Below are 20,910 nucleotides of genomic sequence, written 5' to 3'. Positions count from 1 at the left end.
CTAAAGGTGAAAAAAAAATGCATACCTGACTCTAGCTAGTTTCACAAGGAAAGGTACCATTAAATAAAATAGTAAACAGTTCCTAGACCCTCCAGGAGGGCAAGATGACTAAACTTTGGAGCCAGGAACAGTCTACATTGCCCTGCAGAAACTCTGTCCTGGGTACACCACTGCCCGGACCCCAGGGACCAGCCACACCAAACTGCACCTGTCACTTTGGACACGGAGCCCTGGATGCTGTTGGCAGGACCCCTGCCGCTTTCGGAGAAAGGGCAAGTGCTGGCCCTCAGCAGATGGATCCCCTACGTCACCTCTTTATTTGCATCACTGGCTTCCCAATGGAAGTCTCCAGCGGGTCTGTGTGGTTTGCAGAGTCAGGGAATATGCCTGCCCTCCAGTAATAGAGCAGGGTGGCGGGGAGTGAATCTGTGGCTTTGACCTTGTGGAAGAATGAGCTTATAAATTAAGAAACGCCCTCAAAGAAAGGGTTCAAAAGTGTGGACAGCCAAAGGTAACTTACAAATGCCCTTCAGTGTCTGCTCCTTCATATATAGATGTTTCTTTCTCACTTACGTATGCAAACAACCAGAAGAAATACATTCCTCTTAATATGATGTAACCATCACTCCGCAAATGAAAACTGTCATACACCCTCCCCAAAGGGAGACACTACAAAGCCTCATCCATTCAGCAAATAGAGCCAGTCCAGGGTCTCTGAATCACGCCATTTCTCTTCTGGTTCCACCATGGTCCTCTCTCGTTGCTTGATATTCTATAAACTACAGGTCAGGATGTAATGTTTCCCACCATCAAAACATCCTATACACATGTAGAAGAGGGAGAGGTCAAGAGGGGAGACATTAGAATATTCACATGTGTATATGACACAGGAAAGAGGGGAAGGTATAGGTACTGCAAGTGGCCACGAGGCTGCACTTAGACTTTTAAACATGTCTCCTTCTTTCTCTGAACCACGTCGCCTTTGCCCTCAGCTGGCCGCTCAGTAGATTCGGGTCTTTTACCCAGCGAAATAACCCAGACCCTTATTTCTCAGAGATCGGAGGGCAGAGGTCCCACCTCCATGATGTAATCTTTTATTCATCTTCATCGTTGGGCATGACAGTCTCATGACACGTCCTGTGTTCTGGACACAGTTCTCCGTGTCCCTGTTACATACCAGTCACACAAACAGGCCACAGGAAGAAAGTCCCTTTGGGGGACAAATTTAGCAGGAAGTAATTAGGTAGTAGAGGGCAAAGCCAGTCCACCGTGCCCATCGCCATGAACTTGGGATCCCTTCCTTCGGAGCTTAGCGAGGGATCAGCAAACTGCTTCTTAAAAGGGAGATAGGAAATATTTTAGACTAAGAGACAAAATCAAAGATATAATGTAGATATTTGCATAACCATTTAAACTGATATCACTGTATAGCACAGGGACCTCTGCTCAATATTTTGTAGTAACCTATAAGAGAAAAGAATCTGAGGGAGAATATATATATATATATCCGGAAACCAACACAACATTGCAAATCAAGTCTACTTCAATAATAAAAAAATTAAAACATACAAACCCATCTTAGCTCAGGAGCTATAAAAAATATAAATAAAACACAAAAGCAAGCCAGCGACCAGCTTTGGCTCCCAAGGCTATAATTTGCTGACCCCTAGTCTAGGTTATACCACGTATTTCTGGCACATGGAATTATTTTGGCATTGGTCACCAAGTCCAGACGTCAGTGAACAGTGCAAACAGAACCACTCCCAGTTGGTATGGGAACCCGTATCAGTAAATTCAATCTAGTTTAAGATTAAGCGTCTCTCCTGACCTGACACCATAGGTGTCACCACCTATGGTGACACCCACACCTCAACTCTAGGCTCCCTTATGCGAATTAGCAAAGCTGCACAAACATCACGTGCGAGCCCTGTCCTTCCAGGCTCTATTCCCTCAGTGCCTCTACACCCACCCCGGGGCACTGATTCTAGTTCTGGGTCTGAAGGTGTGGTGGGGTTTTTAGGGAAATGGTATTGTTGGGAGAATTTTCCTTCCCCTTTCAAGTCTGCTCCTTTAGGCAAGGTTATTCTGGGCTCATCCAGCAGGGCAGGAAGCGTCTCATCGCACCAGAGAGGAAGGACGGCTTCCTGTGCTAGGCCACTTTCGCGATTTGAGCAGAAACAGGACCTACCAAGTGCTCTTATTTAGCTACTCACTCTTCCAGGAAGGCCTGGAATCAGCGTCGTGAACCACAAAGGGCCCCGAGTTCACTGCAGGCCAAGTTCCCCTGGAGACAGCCCCCCTGCTCCCAGGGCCGAGCTGTCCACAAACCCCCAAACTCTCCTTGCCAGAGCCAGACCTCAGGTGCTACGGCCAGAACTTCTGCCCTTGCATCCACAGGTTACTCCCACCTCCTCTCCCACGCCCTGCCCCCTGCCCCCTCCCGCCCCCCCCCCCACCCCCAGGGCCAGAGGATCCCGCTTCTCTGCATCACTGGCTCGGACAAGTGGTCAGATTGGCAAAGTCTGGGGTGTATTTTGTACCCTCAGCGATTAAAGAAATATTAGAACAGCTGTAGTCTGGTTTCCACCCTGAGGAGCTGCAGACTTAACCTGCTCGATGCTTCTGGGAAGATAAGTATAATAACCAGTTTCGAAAATCACCTGCTCAGAGCACTCAGCAGAGATGAGAAGTCTCACCGGAATTCTCTGGAACCTGCCTGCCCCAGAGGGCAAGCCCTGCCAGTGCACTGCAGAGCCGCGGCTGCAGGTGATGGAACACGAGACCCAGGGAGGACGGTGCAGGGTTCTGCAAAAGTGAGAGATGCCGGATGGGGCGTGGAGAAAAGGGGGCCTTCCTGCACTGCTGGTGGGAATGTACACCGGTGCAGCCACTGTGGAGAACGGTACGCATGTTCCTGAAAAAACTAAGAATAAAGCTACCATATGATCCAGCAATCCCATTCCTGGGCTTATATCCGGAGAAAACCATAATTTGAAAAGATCCATGCACCCCAATGTTCATTGCAGCACTGTGTACAATAGCCAGGTCATGGAAGCAACCTAAGTGTCCAGCAACAGAGGAATGGATAAAGAAGATGTGGCACATATATACAATGGAATATTACTCAGCCATAAAAAGGAATGAAATAATGCCATTTGCAGCCACATGGATGGACCTAGAGGTTATCACACTAAGTGAAGGAAGCCAGACAAAGACAAATATCTTATGCTATCACTTATATGCGGAATCTAAAAAAAGATACAAATGAACTTACTTACAAAACAGAAACAGACCCACAGACTTTGAAAATAAACTTATGGTTACCAAAGGGGAAAGCTGGGGGAGGGATACATTAGGAGTTTGGGATTAACACATACACACTACTATGTATAAAATAGATAATAAACAAGGGCCTACTGTAGAGCACAGGGAACTCTACTCCATAATCTGTAATAACCTATAAGGGAAAAGAATCTGGAAAAAAAAATATATATATATAGCTGATTCACTTTGTTGTACACCTGAAATTAACACAACATTGTAAATCACCTATACTCCAATAAAATAAATAAATAAACAAATTCTTGGCTACCAGTCAAAAAGAAAAAAAAAGGTAGAAGAGAGAGGCTTACAGGAGACAGAGGGGCTGAGAGTTAAAAAGAAAATTAGGAGAGAATTGACGTCAAAGATCTCAAGCAAAGGGAGAAATTCAAAAAAGGAAGGCTGGGAGAGGTGTTAACAATAGTTCAGAGGTCAAGAAGTATATACATTTCTTAGAAGTCAGCAATTAGGGGGATAGAGGCAACTCCACTGCAAGGTAAATGCACAGGGAAGCCAGATTGCAGTTGGTGGGAAGAGAATATAAAATGGGTAAATGGGTACAAATACCAGGCCCTTCCCTAACAGAGGGCAAAGTGAGGACGGTATCTAGAGATGAACAGAGATCCCAGGAAGGGCTCTTTTATTTAATCTGGAAGAAATCTAATCAAGTTTAGGTGTCGTTTCCTTTGTGAGGAAGAAAAGTGACCCTCTCGGATTTCTGATGGCAGGATGGAGCGAGTTGGGATCTTAAGGAAGGAATGGAAGCTTTACGATGAAAAGGGCATCAACCGGGGCCACACATAGGCATGTTTTCAAGCCGTGCTGAGATTCACGCCAGAAGTCCTTCTAGAGACTCAAAGGCAACCATCATCGAAACACAGAGGTTGGAGTTACAGTAAGAATGTGGCACAAAGACAAAGAAGCAGGAACTTTGAGGTGATGGTCAGGGGTCTTCTAAGTCATGGACCCACGATCCAAGCTGGGTTTGTAAGAAAGTGACCTGAGAGGGTCGCTAGGTAATAAGGGGGTTCCAAGAGCCTAGAAACTTCTATGAAAAAAAGTTTGTGTATAAATGAAAGTTTTTCATCCAAACACCTATTAAAGGGGGCAGGGTGCAAAGCATTTGTCGCACAGGCAATGAAGGGACAGAGAAGGATGAGCGCAGGTCGGATTAACACCGAGACTTGAAAGTTGCTTATTTGAAACACGGAAGATGGAAATAGAGGACCCTGGTGATTCTTGCCCTAAGCGAGCGCACTTGTTCCAGACTCCGAAATTACACAGTGCATCGCTTTCTGCGAGGTCAGTGCCTTAATAAAGAAATAAAGGATTCTCTAACTTCTCCAGAGATCATGTGTAAATAGACGTCACTCCAGGGGCTGTGTGTCTTGGGCAGACAGCAGAGCGGATTGGGTGGTGTCACACTGCAAGGTCTGATGGGAGAGGCGACGTTATTATTATGGACCACAAAAAAGGCCTTGTGATCTCTGAACATACAGAGAATATTAGACTGTGAAAGTAAAGCTGCTTCCAAGTCATGCATTCATTCCCTCAGTCACTATTTATGCTTTTTCTCTCAATACCAGGAACTATGCTAGGCATTTGGAATATAATTATGAGCAAACATGTGTACATTACCACTGTCTGTGGAGCCCCCAGATGAGCTGGGAGCGCACGGCCACCACACACTGAGGTCAGTGTGATCACACAGGGTAGCAAGTTCCTGGAAGGGGAAGAACAGACCTGCAGACCCAGGAGGAGCTGCCTAGCAGTGGAAGTCCTGCCTGCATGCAAGTCTGCAAGGCGAGTTCAAGAAGTGAGGACCTGAAGGACCGACAGAAGTAAAGTGTGTGGGGCAGGTCAGGGACCTGAGGCAGAAAACGCCCTGGTGAATTCCAGCAACGGGAGGAGGGCTGGAGGCTGGAGGGAAAGATGAGCTCGTGAGGGGAGGGAAGCCCAGACTGTGTCATCAATCTGCCTTAGAGCCACAAGATTGAAAAAGCCTCCCCCCCTCTCCCCCCAAGTTAACAATCCATGGATGGTTTTGAGCAGGAAAACGACGTCATCAGATTTTGTTTGAAAAATCAATCAAATGTATTGAAGGGGAGAAGGTCATCTCGACAGGGGGATTGTCGCTGAGACCAAGAGAACAGCATGCAGACGGGGAAGCATAGGCGACTTAAGCGTGTGTGAGCGCAGAGATTGGAAATTCAAGGTGGGAAGAGAGAGATGGGGTGGTACTTCCTCCCTCGGTTTCTAGCTCTCAGGACTGGATATTATATATTATATAATAATATATATATAATTATATAATATATTATTATATACTATAATAAAGTATCAAATATTTATATGATTAATCATAATATAATTAATAACATATTAATATATAATAAGGAGCCTAGATAGAGATGTGAGACTCTGGGATAAAACCAGATTTTAGGGGGAAAAATCATGAGTTTCTTTTAAGGCGTGTTGAGTTTGAGTTGCCTAAAAATGAGATATTTAAGAAGCAGTTGACTCTAGCTGTCTACAGGTATACACCTGGGAGTCATTTGTTGCATAAAAGGTGTGTGGAGCCGTGAGCATGGACACGATTTACCTGCGGGACCAGAGTAGAGGGCGAGAAAAGAAAAGGGCTGGAAAGAAGGCTTAAATGTAATATGTAAAGGCCAGAGGAAGGAGGAAGCCACCTTCATAAAGGGATTCTGGAAGCAGCATCTGGAGGGAGAAGAGGAAGTGGGATCCGTGTCCAGGGAGCCCAGGAAGCAGGTTCTAGATGGAAGGGTTGCCTGAGATGTGCAGGTTCCCCTTCCAGGTCAAGGAAGGTGCAGACTGAAAATATCCACGGAGTATGGAGACCTGGCCCCCTAAGTGGGTTTTATGAAGATACTCTTCATGGGGGGGATGAAGTCACAGTCGGAGTGCAGGGTGCGAAGGACTGAAACACAGAGACTCAGAAGGGCTGGCAGCGGGATTTCTTTGAGGAGTTGAGCAGAGAAGGTGGCAGAAGAAAGATGGTGGAACGGTGCTTGGTCTGCCCCAGAGAAGGGGTCTCATCCAGTGCCTTTTTTATTGTTTACGGTTAAAAAGTGAAATGTAACAGAGCGTTTAAAATTGGATGATCTCACATAAAACTCCAGCTGTCCTTGAAATGTCCGCTCATCTCACCTCAGAGGTTTACAGCACTAGCTCTCGTTTGCCAAAAGAAAACCCGAGGCTGGGGATTTAGGTGACTTGCCCAACACGACAGCTTGGAAGCCGGGACTGAAACCCAGCGCCAACCCCAAGTCCTGCCGTCCTTTGCATAATTCATTCTGTGTCCCAGGAAGCTCTCAAGATCCCGGGGGCTCGTGATGCAATTCTGGGGTGACTGGAGGCCCCCGGTGACCCTGGCCCTTAGCTGTGCGGGAGAAAGCACAGCCCTGCAGTCTGGGCTGCCCTGGCCCTGCTTCTGTAGCTCCTGGGTCTGACGTGTGCTCCCCCTTGATGTGTTTGAAAGAAAGCAGCAGGGATCCCTGGAGAGATTCCTCTGCGAAGCAGGGCCTGCAGATGTGCAGATACACGGTCAGTCATGACTCATGAACTGCTGAGAGTCAGGAAGAGCCAGGAATCCAGGGAGAAGCAGAGCACTCGGCCAGGCTCGCGTTCTGTACTCACGATGGCTGCCCTCCAACCATCTGGTCTCCAGGATGGAAACCTCTTTCCTTAATTCCGTTATGGTCCTCAGTTCGGGGAGCTACTGTTCCAGAGATCAATAAAACTCAACACGAAGGCTCTTCTCGGCCTCTGTCAGGGAAACTCTGAGTTACTCTACTGTTCTGCTGTTGTTATTCAAAGAGCCCTGTTTCCTCTGATGTTGATGTGATTCTTCTTGGCTACAAAGTAAATGTGTCATTAACGTAATTAACTAGAAAATAAAATGTTACTTTTCCTAAGCATCAGAACTTATTTTTTTAAAAGCTCCTTGTTTTTGTATATTGTGAACTCTGGACACAAAATAAAGAACTTTTAAATGTCTTTCTCCTTCAGGATTATTCGAGTGCTTCTTTATTTTCCTCCTTCTGTCCAACCTCCCCTCCCCTCTTTGCCACAAGTCTGGAAAACACAGAAAAACATTACCTTGCCTCTTATTTGGAGACCTCAGCAAATGTCTTGGAAATGGTAAACATTTACAAACACGCAATCAGTTTGAAATTTTCTGTCATCTTCATGAAAAGTTAAATCAAATGGTTTAACTTAACAGAAAAATACTTAACCAAAAAATAAATTCAACAGACATGAGGAGAAATGCCTTATTGTATCTTGAAAGCAAGAGTGGATGTCTATTAGTTTTGCGTCCTTCTGGGAAGATACCTATGTACTATCATCAGAAGAAAATTTATCCTCCGAAATGAACAAAGATATGTAAGGAATGCAAATTAGAACAAACTGTAGCTGGTGAACTAATAAATTATAAATGATTAAAACTATCTAATTAGATTTATGTATGCTTTTCTTTTTACAAGCCACTATTTTCAGCTTTTTGTTACTAACAACCAAATAGTATTTCTAACTGATATACCCTCAGAAAATTACCAGGACAATTTTTCTATTAATTTTTCTTATTAGTGGCTTTGGGTAAACCAGTTTTTTCCCCAGTTTTCTTTACTTCAGACAGAGTTGAAGACAAGACCCTGGCTAAAAGAAACAAAACAATGTATATACCCAGAAAGAGATTAGGTATGATTATGTATTTTTAAGGCAATGAAAGTAAAAATGTTTTCATTTCGCATGACACAGTATTCGTTTTCCTCTGCAATACTTCCTCATAAACTAATTTATGACAACATAATAAAAAGTGCTTCTTCCGTGACTTAAAGAATTGTATTTGAAAACATTTAAGAAAATAAATGCTATCCTTAAAATAAATCAAATTGTTATTCAAGACATCTAAGGATCAAGTAATAGTACACACCTGCTGCTTCTCTGTGAGTTTCCTGAGCTTGACTTAAATATCAGGATGGTCATGGTCATGGTCTGGGCTCCTGGGAGTCTGGCCCTGGGATGGAGAGCAGAGGTTAGGATGCAAGAGCACATGAGGATGAGCCCTTGTGACCGACACCTGTGAAAGCCCACCTGTGGTGGGTGCCCTGCAGTCCCAGCAAAGGCCTCCGTGGGCCCCAGCAGGGCTGTGAGGCCCAGACGACCCTCGAAGCTCTCCCGACGGGGCGCGGGACCCAGATGTTTAGAGCCCACGTCTGTCCGTCATTGCATAGCCCCCCCGCCATGGGGACATGCCCTTGAGCCCTTCAGACACAGCAGGTATCATCTACCTCCCTCCCTACCCCTATGGCTACACTTACATTTCATTTCTCTTATCACAGCGATGCTGCCAAAACTTATGGAAAGAGGAATATGACGAGGATGTGTTTGATTGGTGACATTCAGACAAAAACCCTTTTAGGGTCAGACAGCTCCTCTCCCAGCATCAGCACAGCTCCCCTGGATCCACTTTCAGGGCTGTGATCCTGGAGGAACACTCGGCAGGCTCCCCGAGTGTAAACATCCGCTGGACACTTCTAGTCACTGTGGCGCTTCCGCTGCACGTCACTAATTAATAGAGGAAGATCCATACCATTTTTCTAAAACTCAGAATTTAATTTAGGGTTCGAATTCTCCCCTTCCCGGGATTTATCTCCTGCACGCTAGCTGCCTGCAGGAAAGGACGTTTGAGTGAACTTCTTTTTCTTTTCCCTCTAGGTTGGCTTCTCCCCACCCTTGGCCCCAGTGTGTCTGTTGCTTCTGATCGATCCTGTTCTGGGTGGAAGGGGCAGGGAGATGCGAGGATCGGGGAACAGTTTGGTTAGTAAAGAGCAAGGTTAAAGGGACAGGAAATTGGGCTTGCCCGGCACTGAGCTGGTGTTGATTTCTTCTCGGCATCGCAAGTGTTTGAACCTGAAGAGCAGGTTCTGTGTGTGATAGAACTTGTGCTCTTCCCAAGTCCACTCCCACCCAAAGTTTGAAGGCGATTCCCAGGACACAAGTAACATGGTTTCCTCTGAGTTGCTAGATATGCTTCTCTACCCAAAGCCAAAGGTATTGGCCCCATCACTCCAGTCGACCCTTTGGAAGGTGGAAATGGTGGCGAGCACATTCTCTCTCTACACGTGGGCTACATCTGGTCCAGAGAAACTCTCTGGTGTGGATGGAGGTGTGGCTTCTGACCACTGAGCCAACCTCCCTCTAAGTCCTCTGCAGCCTCGGGCATGTGCAGTCGATCCCCAGACTCTGACTGGTCTCTGTGAACCTTCCCACTAGTCTTGAGGGAGATGTGTTTCCTTCCCTGTGGGAATTCACAGCACCCAGCGTTCTCCAGAGAAAGACTTGGCTTCCAACATCTTCCGAATTGATGTCCTGTCCTCTGAATCAGTGAAGGGTCAGAGGTCCCGAGCCAGGTTTCTTCACCTCTTTCTCAAGTCTTGCATGGATGGTCCAGCGTATCATGTTGGAAAATAGTGATACTCGCCATGGTGCTTCTGTTGGTGATCTTTACGCCTCATTCTACAATGAGGCCCTAGGAGTGCTCAGTTTTAACAGGCTGCTCCACAACATTATACATTCACAAGGTAGAAACAGAGTCGTACACATTAATCCGCCAGGCTCTTCTGAGACAGAAGCGAAGCACATCCCAGCACTCACCCTTTAGAGACTCTAAGGGAGACCTGGACTGAACTCCCTTGTAGGCCGAGTTTGCTGGCATCTCTGATGTACAGTCAAATCTTTCTTTAACAATTTAGGTCATTGACCTGACTCACGGAATTGCTTGTCAAATCAGACTCACAGGAATCAGAGCTTTTATCTGATATCAAGCTTTATGAAATCATTCCAAAGATGCAGGCAAGAGCGAGGCTCAGAGAAAACAGAGAGACATCTGAGCCATCCATGGCAGCTCCCCAGACTTTGGCTCAGAATAGATGAATTCTCCACGTGAGTTTCTTGGGGTTCCTCATACAGCTGGAACGTTTTAAATATGAAATAACTCCAGGGAGTGGCATCGCCTACATTACTCAGGAGGCCACACCTTGCGGATCCTGGGTTCTACGTTTCTAGGAAATCCTTAGCTAGGGCTGTCCTACTAACAGCAGCTCAGAGTCAAGGGCTTTTCTTCCTAGCAAATGACATTAGCCTATGACCCAGAGGTCAGGTTGACCAGGAGATCAGAGAGCAGTCACCTACCTCCTTTTCTTTCTCCTAGGAGCACTTTCATCACCTGTAAAAGAGAGTAAGAGGGTCTCAGACCATCTGCTTTAACTCTTTCCTCCCAGGCGTTTAACGCTTAATGTACAAATGGGACGAAAAGAGTTGGCTTACCTCTAGGGTATAATTTATAACCTAGTGTAGTACAGATAAAACAGACATTCAAGGGTATTACACAAATGTAATTGACTCATAGCATAAGCGCAGGAGAGGGTGCAGCACGGGGAGGGCGAGAATGAAACCATTCATCCAAAGCAAGATGGGGTACCATCGCCACAAAGAGACGGACGAGAGGTTGGGATCTCAAAACAGCAAATACCACATCCTCAGACAAGAGGTGGAGGACAGGCCAAAATAGATCAAGGTTAAGGCAATGGGTTTTTAAATTATACTGTGGGTCAGCTATGCACCACAGAGTTCACCACTTAGTGGGTTTCTGAGAAGTTTAAAAAAATGTTGAGGATGCAAATAAATTTGAAAAGGCCTCTTGGCAATTAGGCAGAAAAGGTAAAGAAGACTTTTACTTTAAAAGGTAAAAGAATACAAAGAGACCACCAGGAAAGCCACATTTTCCTAAGGCTCTCCCCTGAACTTTCTCTAGCATCTGTGCTTTAGAATTTCTACCGTCTTTTTCCATCTCTTCCTACTCTCCATCTGCTATTCAATGTTTTGAAGGCACGACCTATAGCCTAGAGACACAGTAGGCTCTACAAGAGGGTTTTTGAAATAATTATATAAATATGCATAGAATCATTATTCTGACTTTAGATCTGTGCACTCCCTCTCACCTCTCTCTGAGTATTTTTGAAGACATTAAGAATCAAGAGTCCTATTCTGCCCTGCATTCTCTTTCTTGTTTACTTCAAAGCAATCACAGATGCATTTCTTGGAAATCATAGTGATGCTCTTTTTTTTAATTTAATTTGTTTATTTATTTATTTTTATACAGCAGGTTCTTATTCGTTATCTATTTTATACATATTAGTGTGTATATGTCAGTCCCAATCTCCCATTCATCATTCTTTCAATGACGTTTTATAGCTTTCTAGGAGACATCTTGTACATCTTGTACATCTTTCGTAGATTTATTTCTAGGAATTTGATATTTTTTATTGCTGTTATAGATGATACTTTTAAAACAACGATTTTGTTTTGGTAAATTGAAATAAAATTGATTTCTTGACTTTATATCTAGCAACTTTCTAATTTACCTCTTAATTAGAATTTTCTGTAGATTCTTTTGGATTTTTGGCCCAGTGGTTAAGAATCTGCCTGCCAATGCAGGGGACATGGGCTCGAGCCCTGGTCTAGGAAGACCCCACATGCCGCAGAGCAACTAAGTCCGTGCGCAACAACTACCGAGCCTGCACTCTAGAGCCCGTGAGCCCCAACTACTGAGCCCACGTGGCACAACTACTGAAGCCCATGTACCTAGAGCCCATGCTCGGCAACAAGAGAAGCCACTGCAATGAGAAGCCCACGCACCGCAAGGAAGAGCAGCCCCTGCTAGCTGCAACTAGAGAGAGCCCACGCACAGCAGCAAAGACCCAACACAGCCAAAAACAAATTTAAAATAAATAAATAAATTTATTTTAAAAATAAATAAATACTGGTGTAAGAAAAGTGATGATTTCTAAATGATGTCTATTTTGTTCCTACTTTTCCTTTCCTTATACCTTTTACTTATTTTATTTCCTTATTGTACTAGCTATGTCCTCCTGTAATGTATTGAAGTCTGAGATGTTAAATTGGAAACATTGAGAGCAGTCATTCTTATCTTGATTCTGATCTTAATGGGAAAGCTTTCAAGATTTCACCATTTTGTATGATGTTTGCTTAGGTTGTCTTTTGTTTTGTTTTGTTTTGTTTTTGTTTGTTTTTTGAGAAACTCTTAATAAAATTAATGCTAGACCTTTGTATTTCTAGTTTACCAAAAGTTTTCTGGGGGGGTGGTGGCAGTGTGATGAATTGGGTGATTGGGATTGACATGTATACACTAATGTGTGTAAAATTGATGACTAATAAGAACCTGCTGTATAAAAAAATAAAGTAAAATTAAAAAAAAAGAAAAATGTTTTTGTTCATTTTTCAATCATGAATGAATATTGAGTATATAAGATGATTTTCTTGCACCTGCTGAACTATCCATAACATGTTTTCTTTATTTTATAGTATGTTGAATTATATTGGATGATTTTTTTACTGTTAAATCAACCATCTTTCCTAGAATAAATCCAACTTTAATATAGGCATTATGCTTTTTTATAAATCACTGGATTTGCTAAAAATTAGTGTAAGATTTTTTCATCATGAGCGAGTTGACCTGTGATATTCCTTTTTTGTACTGTCCTCATCATGTTTCTGGCTTCATAAAATGAATGGGACAGTTTAAATATTTTCTGTTTTCTGGAAAAGTTTGTGTGAGATTAGAATAATTCCTCAAATGATTTATAAAATCTCTGTGAAGACATAATTATAGGTTTGATTTCTGTTTCTAGATAGATGGAGAACTATTCAGATTTTTGTACTTCCTTTTGTGTAAGTTTTAAGAATTTGTATTTTCCTGGGAATTTATCCATTTAATCTACACTTCCAAATTTATTGGCATAAAGTTATTCATAGTGTCATTTTATGATGTTTAGAATGTCTGTAGGATCGATAGTGTTAGATCTCTCATCATTCCTGACTTTGGTTACCTGTGATGTCTCATTTTTCTCTTGTCAGTCTCAGTAGAAACTTATCAATTCTGTTAGTCTTTTCTAAGAATTAACTTGTAGTTTTATTCATCCTCCCTATTGTGCATATTTGTTCTATTTCATAACTTCTGCTCTTTATTATTTTCTTCTATTTTCATGGGCTTAATTTGCCTTATCTTTCTAAGTTTTTGAGATGTATACTTAGATTAATAATTTGCAGCATTCTTCTTCTCTAAAATATGCACTTAGAGCTATAGATTTCCCTCAAGCACAGCTCTAGTTGGTTTAATATGTTTTAATACATAATTATCCATTGTCTTAAGTTAGAATATTTTCTAATGACTGTAAGAAGGTTTCTCTTTGGTCCATGGGTTATCTAGAAGGTACATTTCTTACTTTTCTGTCCAAATATATGGGGATTTTCAAAGTATTCTTTTATCATTCATTTCTAGCACAATTACTCTGTGGAAGGAGAACATTTTTTTTTTTTAATTGGGGTATAGTTGATTTACAATGTTGTGTTAATTTCTACTGTACAGCAAAGTGAATCAGTTATACATATACATATATCCACTCTCTTTTAGCTTCTTTTCCCATATAGGCCATTACAGAGTACTGAGAAGAGTTCTCTGTGCTATACAGCATGTTCTTATTAGTTATCTATTTTATACATATTAGTGTACATATGTCAATCCCAATCTCCCAGCTCATCCCACCCTCAACCCCCTGCTTTCCCCCCTTGGTGTCCATACATATGTCCTCTACATCTCTTTTAAAGATAATTCTCCAAAACGAGGTCAAAGCTACATATTTGAAAGATAAAAATCTGTTTAAGAATAAAATCTTACTCAAAGGAAATTCTGTGAAAATACCTAACAGAAAAGTCAGGTCATTCATCTTCTAAAAGATTTGCTCCCTGCTGTGTAATCTGTAAAGAAGTTACAAAAAAAGAAATGAAAAAATCTGACCCAGAAAAACATATCAGAGAGAAAATGTGGTGAGTGTATTTCAACATGAGCAAACTTAACTTAGAATGATCATATGTTAGATGAATGGATAAAGAACGAGTGGTATATAGACACATACACACACACACACACACACACACACACACACACACACACACACACACACACGATGGAATATTACTCAGCCATGAAAAAGAATGAAATAATGCCATTTGCAGCAACGTGGATGGACCTAGAGATGATCATACTAAGTGATGCAAATTAGACAGAGAAAGACAAATACCACATGATATCGCTTATATGTGAAATCTAAAATGTGACACAAATGAACTTATCTACAAAACAGAAACAGACTCACAGACATATAAATCAAACTTATGGTTACCAAAGGGGAAAGGTGGGGGGAGGGATAAATTAGGAATTTGGGATTAACATATGTATATATATATAAAATAGATAAACAACAAGGACCTACTGTATAGCAGAGGAAACTATATTCAATATCTGTAAGAACCTCTAATGGAAAAGAATCTGAAAAATAATAGATATATGTGTATTTATAACTGAATCACTTTGCTGTACCCCTGAAACTAACACCACATTGTAAATCAACTATACTCCAATATAAAATAAAAAGTTAAAAAATGACAACAAAAATAAAAATAAAATACATAACCAGCAAGGACCTACTGTAGAGCACAGGGAACTAGACTCAATACCTTGTAATGACCTATGATGGAAAAGAATCTGGAAAAGAATAGACATGTATGTGTACATATAACTGAATCACTGTGCTGTACCCCTGAAACTAACACGATGTTGTAAAGCAACTCTACTCCAGTTATATATATATAGGAAATCTCTACTGTCTAGGCTACCCAGTCCCTTACGGCAGCCCAGACTAAGACAACAGTCATGCATGTCATTTTCGGAATAAGAATTATCTCATTAGTTACACACTCCCTCAAAGTCGCTCCTTCTGCACCAGCAACCCTCCTGTCTAGCATCTAACAGTGACACTGGTTATACAGAATCCATTAAATTCAATAAATAAAAATTTCAAACCTTAAGGAAGAAAAAAAAAAGAGATTGCGAGCTGCCCTGACAACTGCTGGAATCCCGAGGGCCTGGTGGGGCTTAATCGCACTTCCCCTTCCCGCTGTGACCGGGCTGATAAGGCCCCGCCAAACATCCTCCTTATCAGAGGGACCAGATGCCTTCCTGCTTCTCCCTGGGCAACAGGCTTCAGCTCCCGCCAGCCCACAGAATTACTCAACGCGCTGTCCGCATTCTCCCCAGATGCAGGGGCTCCATTTCTGGATGGGGCACGCCTGCGTCCCACGGGCTCTGCATGATGAGCGGGGCCCTGCTCCCTGCTCTGTGTGTACAAGTGACTCATAAACTGCTTTTGGTCTCCTCCGTCCAATGTCAGGGGTGTGTGTTCAGCCATCCCTGAAAGTCCAGGGCAGGAGTCCCCCACACACACACCAATGGGGTGAGTGGGACGGGAATAAAGCACCATCCCTTCCCTCCCACCATGAGGATTCTGACCCCCAGACTTGTGGAAGCATCTAAACTAGAGCTTGGCTCCCTCTGCTTCCCAAGCGTGCACCCCACCTGGACACCACTTAATACTCTCTCCAGGGATGTGCATTCTAGTGCAAACAAGAAGAAAAGCGTCCTCCAGACCCCAGACCCTACCTTGATGTAGACTGCAGTGAAGATGTTAAACAACCTTTTTTTTATTATTATTTTGCTGTAGGTCTATAAAACCGAAGTTTGAGTTACAGCCGGAAATATAACTGGCAGGAGACAAAGCCTTTTGCATCCTTCACCAGCCCTTTTTCCTCCTCTTGGCAGATGCTCACGAAAAGCCTATGTATATCCAGGATTCTTGGTAGAAGCAGAATCAGAAAAATGAAGATAATTTGTACGTGTTGAATATTCAATAGAAATAGATGTAAACTTCCTAACAGTCTTCTAAGTCTTCTTTTTCTTTTGTAATGCCTTCCCTCACTAGGTCTTCACAAAACAAACAGCAATTAGGGAGAGTCATCTCCGTGGCACAGCGAGAACAGGTAGGCCCAGAGAGTTTGGGGAATTTGCCCAAGGTCACACAGGGATGGATGGTGGAGCCAGAACTGGAAACCAGGAGAGCACTTACAGGTTATTCCCTGCTTTGCTATCTCCTCAGCAATACGTGCCAGGATCAGGTAAAGCTCTGGGGGCACCATAACACCCAGCCTTCTTTGGATGCACTCTGACAACGCTGCTTTTACTCCCCTGCCCCCCAAGTCCCAGGTGTGACCTACAGGGTCTCAAACCTCTGCTGAGGGCTTCAGCACAGTTACCCTTGTGATGGCAACACAGCTTTGCCCCTCTCCTTCCCTTTCATCTTGCTTACCCATACCCTCAACAGCTGTTAGGGAATTTTTCCAGATGGGTACATGAAGCCACATCTCAAGGTCCGCTTTTGGGAAACCCAGCCCAAGACAACAGCCTTTCTATACAGAACACATTCTGAAATGAACTGCTCTTGACCGGCTTGAAAGGACCTCAGTTGGCCAGGATCGCCTTGCTTCCAGCACTAGAAATAGTTTGTGTCTATGTTGTCTTTTGCATACATATCATCTGATCAGTTACGTGTTGGCTTTATCATTGGACCTGGAATTCTGATGTTTCCTCCATCCTGCTCCCATACTGTCTGCTGTGAACTCATCCATGTAAAAAGGTACAAACCCTTCTTAACATGTACCAACTATTTTATGATGCCTTTTAATATCCCCTACAACCTGTAGTTAAGCAAGACAACAGTTATTGTCCCCATTTTGACATGAGGCTGCGTAGGCTTGGAGGGGAGGCCACCCAGGCAGTCGTTAGGAAATTACGCTGTTGAGCCTGGGATCCAGGTCCTCAGGCTCCTTCACTTCTGAGACTAAGTCCTCAGGCCCTGGAAGTCATCAGCCTCATTCTACATGTTCTTAAAATCTCTTAACTCTTCTACTTTCTACGTTCAGAACAACAGATCTTACATGGGACATCAGAGCGGTCTGGGACCTTCAATTCCACGCATATGTGGCAAATCGTTACATTCTAATAGTAAATCTCCCCCTGTCATTTGTACCCTGGGTGCAGCCATGGGTCACTTGCCACGGTTACATCATCTGGAACAAAACCACAGCATGCGTAGGAAGGTGCCTGAAAGGGAAAGTATCTTTCTGATTTGAAAGACAGAATTTGGAGCATCCAAAAATGTCTTCTGTTGGATTGCTCACCTTCTGCACTAAATCAGGTTATTGTGACCTCACGCCTCACAGTTATTTTATTCCTGGATTTTTCTCAGAAGTTGCCCATTGAGGAGAAGTGAGGGACAAAATCCAAATATTTTGACTATAAAATATTTAAAAATTAAAATACATTTATCTTGGCCCTTATAATATGCTGATATGTTTATTCCTCTTTCTCATTCCTTATATGAAGGTGTTTATTTACGATCCTAATTTCAAGTAATGCATTTGATAAAATAATCATTAATTATCTTATATTGATAGGAAACAAAGGCAAAAACATATAGGAATATATTGACTCTTCTCAGTATTTTAAAACATTTTATCTCAGTTTTCCATTGGAGATTTTAATTCAATTGGGCATATCCTAAAATTTGTTTTTTTGATACATTTTTTTAAATTGAAGTATAGTTGATTTAGATACATTTCTTTTTTGGTTTATGAGGGACAGGGGAAGGAATTTTTAGAGGTCATGTTACCTCTTCATTCTGCACAGAAAGCTCTCCTTTGCCAACAAGAACAGTGTTGATTGAATTAAGACCACTATTGTCTTTATTGGGAAGAAAGTCCATATCTGTCATGTTGTAAAACAGAACTAGAAAAAGCTATTTATTTCTTCTTGTTCTTATAGCAATCTTTTGAATACACTTAGCATTCAATAAGACTTTATTGAGATTAAATAAGACTTTAATGAGATTAAAACAACATAGTTAATTTAAATCAACAAGTATTTATTGGCTGCCTACTATACGCCATACACCCTTCTAGACTCTGAAGTTATATTGGAGAACAAAGCAAATCCAGACTCACGGAAGTTAATTTTAGTGAAGAAATACAGACTATTATGTCAGATGGTGGTAAAAAGTTGTTCAAAAGAGATTAAAGTCAAGTAATATCGATAGTGCAAGTGGGTGCAAGAGTCAGAGGAAACCCTGCTGAGTGGAAACCCAAAGGAAGGGGTAAGTCAGTCTATTCACGACTGGAAGAAAGAATATTGCAGGCAGAAGGAAAGCAAGTGAAAAGGCTCTGAGGTAGAAACACATCCAGCAACTCTGAGAAAAAACAAGGAATGGAGAAGGGGATCATGTAGCACCTAGGGGTCCATGGTCTATGGTGAAAACTCTGGCTTTTACTCAGGATGAAACAGGAAGTTACAAGGCTGGAAGCTGACGAGTGACAGAGTCGGACTCAAGTTTTAAAATTCAAACTTTTCTAAAAATCTGACTGCTATGAAAGGAAGAAAAGAAACCAACAACAACTCATTAGGAAGCTATTGAAACAGTTCTGAGGAGAGATAAGAGGAGTAGGAGGCAAGGGCTGAGAAGTGATTTGACGCTGGGTATATTTTGATGGAAAAGCCAGTGTGGCTTCCTGGTGGATTGGATGGGAAGGATGAGATTAAAAGGAATAAAGAATAACCCAAGTTGTTTGGCCCCAGTGATCAGTAGAACAGGCTTTTCTCCCTTTGAGGAAAGGGAAATCCATAGAAATAGTGGGCTAGGTGAAGAAATGAATAGTTTGACAAGCTATGTCTAGATACCCAATGGAAAATGTCTCCTAAGTGGTTGTATGAAGGCGTCCAAAGTTTAAAGAAAAGCCAAGGCTGGAAGTAGGCATCTGAGTCATCAGCACACGGAGATAGATTTAAAGCCAGGGGATTGGACAAGACCACAGAAAGGAGTGTGGAAGATAGAGAAAACGAAAGGGAACTCGGAACTGCATGGACTTTGTTCATGAACGTGTTCCCAAGCAGAAGCTCCAAAGATAGGAATTTCCTATGGATTCAAATACTCTATTTTTTACAGAATTGGTACCAAACAAATTAAACCTGGCATCATCCTTTCATAAAGGTCCTCTCTTCTCCATGTGTTGCTAAAACTCCTAAGTTCTGGAGATAGCTATTTATGGAAGATTTTTTTCACAAATTAATGGTTGACTGTGATAATGTCAGACAAAGAATAGTAAATGGTGAAAAAAAATAATAGGTACCAAACCATATAATTACCCCCAATAATCTTCCCTTTGTTGATAATCATCCCCAATTATCTCTTTATCTTTGTAATTCATCCACGTAACCAATAATTTCCTTTCATCCAAATGCCTTCTTTACTTCTAAACAGATTGAACAAATCTACTTACAAACCCTGTAGGCGGGTGTGGGTGTGCGGGTGTGTGTTTAACACATTTTCATTTTAATGTGAACTCCTGAAACACTCTTTTCACTTTGTTCAAAAGCATTGATTTTGCAGAAACAAAACTGTGACCAAACACACATAGCACATAAGAGACCTAACAGGATGGTTCTTTAGGAGAAGTGGTATCTGATCTGATCTGAGAGAGGAAAAGAAAGAGAGAGAGCGAGAGAGAGAGAGAGAGAGAGAGAGAGAGGGGCTTTATAAATAACATTAAAGTAATGTGAGGCTTATTATATAACACTAGAATTTTACCAATGTACTAAATCCAATATATTATTTTGTATTTTTGTATAGTTTTATATATTATGTTATATATGATATATAGTATATATATGCTGGAGTTGTGTATATACTTTTAAGTACACATTGTGATATATTTCAAGTAGGCACCAAACACAAAACTGTTTTATAAGAAGACATTTTTCTGGCACTAATCTGTCATACCAGCAACATTTCAGCATTCTTGAATATTTGGGTAATTCGACTTTAAAAAATCATTTTTTTAAAAACTTTTGGAACCAAATTTTTACCATCACAGAAGTACTGGGAGGAAGACATAGAATATGTTGATAATAAACCAGTGTCACAAGCCATAAACCCAGCTTTCTACACTTTGTGCAACGATCATTTATATTCCATCCATCCCCAGATACTTGAAATGATCTTCCAACAACAGCTGTTATGATGGATGCCCATGAACCACCTGACGTCAATATGGCAGATGTGGGTACTCGCCACAGCTGTAAGCACACAATAGAAGGGGCAAGAAAACTACTAAACCTCTTTCTACACACAAACAAAAATAGTTTGCTTGTCTGCAGGTTAGAGAAGGAAACCCTACATTCAAGGGACAAAATGAAGTAAGCTGGTTGTCTTGCAATGCATGGCCTAAACTAGTTATTCGTCCACTATCCTCCAAAAAATTGTTTTGGCATCCTAAAAAATATAGACACATATCTCTTCGTGTCAACTCATTGGCTTTGCGTGATTCTATTAGGCTCACAGGCAAGAGAGAACAGTTGTTTCTGTAAAAGCTATCACCTCAGACCCATCTTAAGTCATTCTGAATCTTGCAAACACACAGGCAGCAGCATTTTACCATAAAAGACAGTGGGACATGTTTACGTTTAAATGTGATTTTGACAAATTACTCCAAAAACTTCTCTCAAGCCTGTTTCGTCCAGCAAATGTGATAGTGAATAAG

The 20,910-nt window shown here is 42.1% G+C and overlaps 1 long non-coding RNA gene across 1 annotated transcript in view; it reads right to left on the bottom strand.

The window, feature by feature from the left end:
- Window positions 1-8,704: 8,704 nt before the first annotated feature.
- LOC141278719 (uncharacterized) overlaps window positions 8,705-20,910 on the bottom strand; it is a 37,804-nt gene continuing 25,598 nt past the window's right edge. Inside the window, exons 2-3 of the long non-coding RNA XR_012331788.1 lie at window positions 10,540-10,573; window positions 8,705-8,913 (exon numbers count right to left, since the gene is read on the bottom strand). This is a non-coding gene — a long non-coding RNA (uncharacterized lncRNA). The remainder of the gene's footprint in view (window positions 8,914-10,539; window positions 10,574-20,910) is intronic.

Source organism: Tursiops truncatus, chromosome 5 (genome assembly GCF_011762595.2).
Source record: "Tursiops truncatus isolate mTurTru1 chromosome 5, mTurTru1.mat.Y, whole genome shotgun sequence".
In the NCBI taxonomy this organism is placed as follows: domain Eukaryota; kingdom Metazoa; phylum Chordata; class Mammalia; order Artiodactyla; family Delphinidae; genus Tursiops; species Tursiops truncatus.
This window is presented reverse-complemented; position numbering and strand designations above follow the sequence as displayed.